The sequence below is a fragment of the Rhodamnia argentea genome, unplaced genomic scaffold (assembly GCF_020921035.1).
Source record: "Rhodamnia argentea isolate NSW1041297 unplaced genomic scaffold, ASM2092103v1 Rarg_v2.61, whole genome shotgun sequence".
In the NCBI taxonomy this organism is placed as follows: Eukaryota; Viridiplantae; Streptophyta; class Magnoliopsida; order Myrtales; family Myrtaceae; genus Rhodamnia; species Rhodamnia argentea.
Genome location: NW_025955909.1, coordinates 20001 through 24345, shown reverse-complemented (window position 1 = coordinate 24345; position 4345 = coordinate 20001). Strand labels below are relative to the sequence as shown.

General features: G+C 44.2%; 1 protein-coding gene across 1 annotated transcript in view; it reads left to right on the top strand.

Annotated features, from left to right (window-relative positions):
- Positions 1–1362: 1362 nt before the first annotated feature.
- Positions 1363–4345, top strand: part of LOC115731872 (cytochrome c biogenesis CcmF C-terminal-like mitochondrial protein) — a 5764-nt gene continuing 2781 nt past the window's right edge. Inside the window, exon 1 of the mRNA XM_030662550.2 lies at positions 1363–4345. This exon is cut by the window's right edge and continues 2781 nt beyond it. The gene's annotated coding sequence lies outside the window, so the exon portion shown is untranslated.

Here is a 4345-nt window from a genome sequence, read left to right as displayed (position 1 = left end):
ATCAATAAACACCATCAGTTTTCAAGTTGGGCGCTAACGCCCTATCTATAGTCAGGGGCCTTTTTCTTGCAGGATGCCAGGTGCGCAGGGTCGCCCAGCCTATACAAGGGCTTTCCGGCTTCATTTGGTCGTGCTGCTATGATGTAACGTGCAGTCGTCCCGAAGGCAGCAGGATGTATGGTATAGGGCCCCTTTTTTTTCTCCCCTTAAAGTCCTTTATGGATTTCGAGGTCGGGAATAGAGCAGTGGCTTATTCGGCGCTATGCTCACAATTCATTCATTCTCGGGCATAGCTGTTCACGAAACGTGGCATGGGACATCTGTCGGCGGCGGGAGTCAACCATCCGAGCGAGAGGTCAGACCAATCCCATTCATTCTGGTCCGATCAGAACGGATCTTGTTGAATGAATTGATCCATTATGCCCTACTTCTTATTCTTAGTGCATTTTTCCTACTCTGACCCTTCCTTTAACTACTCCTGAGATAGAGTGGAAACATTTTTTTTATGGTGGAGAGTGGGGGAGTAGAAAACACCAATGCAGCAGAGAACGACCGCATGAATCGGAATCCACAACTATTAAGACAGACGGCCGAGAAAGAAAGGCTCCACGTTCTCCAAGTGGTTGATCTTAGCGTGCTAGTCACTGCTTCATTTCGTATAGTGAGAACACTTTATCTTTCGTAGCGCTCCGCCCCCCCCCTTGTATAGGTTGGGGAACTCTGGTTGCGCGGCTTTCTCTTATAGGGGTCTATTTTCTCTGACTTGACTCAGCTTGACCTACTTGACTCAGCGGTTAGAGTATCGCTTTCATACGGCGAGAGTCATTGGTTCAAATCCAATAGTAGGTAAACCGGCCGAAACCCCTGCTTTTGCCAGCATGACAGCAAGCACGAACTGGCAGCAAGGAGTCAACTGAATGACCAAAGCATCGGTTGCTTCCACTTGTGACCTTCTTCGACCGCCTTGACACCTTAATATCAAGGAACTCCCCCCTCTCTTCTTCTCTTCATGTATGTGGGCTGCCTGCCCCGTCCTGAATAGACGAAGAGGAACAAGCTGAAGAAAGGCGCGCGAGAGAGAGGTTGAGTATCCACTCACCCCCCTCTTCCACAATTAGGTGAAGACCAGGAGGGCCGGAAAGCCCAACGGGAAACCTTTCACTGCGCCACACGATTCTTTCGCGAAGCCCCTCTCTCAGACGTTTCCACTCCTGCCCTCGCAAGCAAAGAAGTTTCAAGATACCAGGCCACCAAGTGAAAGTGAACAGCCTCGAGCAAATCTTCTAGAGAGCGTACCCTTTCTTTCTACTCTTTCTTTATTCTAAGAAAAACTAAGAATCTAAATATAAAAAAGAAGAAGATTTTTTTGTTGGACCCCCTGGACCTCCGACCAATGAGGTGATGACACATGCATGCGTGCATATAAACTTCTAAAGAGTGGGTTTCAAACCTGGGTGGCACTATGTAACTCAATCCATTGTAGGGCTATTGGTAGATTCTTTTTCTTTTAGAATAGATTCTGAGATAGAGGAGACTTTAAGGAGATTTTGTCGAGATGAGGACTTGCAAAAGTCGACTAGTCGCAGAAGTAAGGTCTCAGACTCGCAGAAGAAAGTATCCCGAGGTTTCGCCGCTTTGATGAAACAAGTTGTTTCAAAATCTCGCAAAAATTCTGCGTGGTTTTTCTCTAAAAACTCGGAAGGTTCCGCCAGAAAGAGTTTGGGATTAAATCGTTTGGTCTTTGGAAGTTCCCTGATTGGTTTGAGAACCTGATTGAAGAAGACCAGAATTTTGGAATACACGTGGATCTTCGGATCCAGTGTTTGAAGTTATTCTAGTGTCTTTTAGGGATGGGATTCCACAGTTCATACAGAGACGTTGTTGAGTATGTGGCTTGACTGACTTCAAGGTGACTCAAGTCTCGATTGAGCAGTCATTTTTTAGAGTCACGGGTCCTGCTTTAGCACCCTTTCACATTTGCAACTGTAGAGGGCGGTTTGTGACCTTCCAATTTTCCAGTGAAACCGGGGACCGAAAGGTCGTGAGAGATAGCAAAAAGATGCATCCATTTCTAGGCTAATTCAGTGTCTTGTGGATGCTCTATCTATGAGGTAGTTAGACACGCCCTTTGGGGGATCTCTTGGGTCTTTTAAAAGGACTCAATCAAAGGGCACAAACAAATGAAGGGAAAGCCTGCTGTTTGTTTTTCTGAGGTTGGGTTTTGAGATGAGAGTAGGATACACACGTTGAAGAAATCCATTGTCTAGAGAGAGTGGAGTGATCTCAAATAGTTTTCTATTTTCATATTTCTAACTTGACTTATATATATTCTAATTTATATAGTTTTTCGAATAAAATAAAAGTAGAAGTCTTTCTCATTTGCTGCCACTCAACAACAGCCGGTCTCAGCTCTGCACATTCCTAGAAATTTTTTCTTTATTTCAGCTAAAAATTGTTATCATCTGGTATGAGAGCCCAGGTTGTGAAGATATGGTAGTGATACAATCTTCTGGATCTATGGTTGCTGATATGATTACTGCATTAACGCATACGATTGTCAAGCATCGCAAGATTTTTCCTCGAAATGTAGATGTTTGGAAGATGAGAATGCAGTTCCTTCTCAAAGAACAGGATCTTTTTTTTTCATTCTTGAGAAAAGATAAGCCCGCGGATCTGGCGCTAATGGCAGTCAAGGATAAGGTACTAGTTTCAGTGGGAGACTCCACCGAGAATGTATGAGTCAATGACAATGGTAAACATGAAGTTTCTTCGGCAACGGTTCTTTCCAAGCAAGATGCAAGAGGGGACGAGCCTGTCTCAGCACTCAGACAAGATGGAGAAGATGATCAAAGAATTGGTAGCAGTGAGAGTCATTTTGACTGATCGTGATCAGTGACCGGGAAGTCTACTGAAGTCGTTTGAGTCTTTGACAACCACTCTCTCCCGTGAAACTCCTCCTTTAACTATTGATTGATCCGACCATTTTCTTTAGGCAGAAGCTGAAAAGAGATTTAAACAGCAGTCATTAAAAACTAATGCTGCTAAAAAAAGAAGAAGAAGCACAAAGTGAGTGCAGAAGGACCTGAAAAACATAGAGTGTTGGTCCTCCAAGAAGAAAGGTCACTTGAGTTTTGAGTGCTCATGAAAGAAGGGCAAAGGGAAAAAGCCATGATGATCAGGAAAAGGTAGTCTTGGTCACTACTATGGCCCTGTTTGCCAACATTTCAGATAGTTGGTGGATCGGGTCCTCGCATCATATTTTCTTCCGAAAGGAAGAATTATGTGCAAATATGATTGAAGAACTAGGTTCTTCATATATGGGCAATGGCACTTCGACTGGTTTCAGAGGCCGAGGGAATGTGTAATTGCTGTTTGAAAACGGAAAGTCAGAAAGAAGGGGTATCCAATGTTGATTTTCTTTTTGTACCTGAAGAGAACCTACTCTCGATGAGAAGAGTCTTGACTTGAGATTCTATTAGTAAATAGCGCGCTACTTCTAGCAGCTTGCTTCCAAGCTTGACTAATAGGACTTTCTAGAGAGAGGTGAATAAGGGGGGAGACCAATCCCATTGTGTGGAAAGATTCTTCTGTCAGCTGATTCACCAGGGTTCACTAGGAATTTTTGAATTGGATCCAAGAAGATAGGATCATCGATCTGTTCTGCCAGTAAATCCAATACTAACTTATGATCTACTTGTTCTTATCTCCATAGAAAGCGAAGCACTTTCGGACGTCAGCATGTACTAATCGCTCCCCCGCACTCCACCCCCCACCCCTATTTGAGTAAGGCTGGAAGGAATTGGCAGAATTTTGTTAGGTCCCAATGAGGGGGGACCGGGTCATGCGACGGATGCAAGCTAGACTTTGAAGCAAAAAATCCAAGATTTCATAGAAGAAGGAAAAATCAACGTGGCGGATGAACAGGAAGCTCCTAAGAAGCCCAACGAGAAAATGGGAGTTTTTAAGAACTCGCTCTCTAGTCACGCTCTGGTCTCAACATGCTGGGCCGAGGAAGTGTCCGATTTCCAACATCCCCCTACCATCACTACAATGAATGCTTTTAATACTATATTGCTTTGTGAGTAAGATCCGGATCATCATGACCCCTACGTTCCGGCTTCCAAAGGCGATCCTAAGGGAAGAATAATTTGGAATAAAAGGGAGTTGGCTGCAAGAAGAACAACGAGAGGAAGCTCCACCGAAAGAAGAAGAGAAAATAAGACTCGAGTTTCTGGAAATGTTTCAACAGGGAGGGAAGAGGAAAATTCAAAAAAAGAGAGAAAAGAGAAAGAAAAGAAGAAGATTGAATGGATTATCCCGAACCTGCCTCCGCCGCCGTCGCACG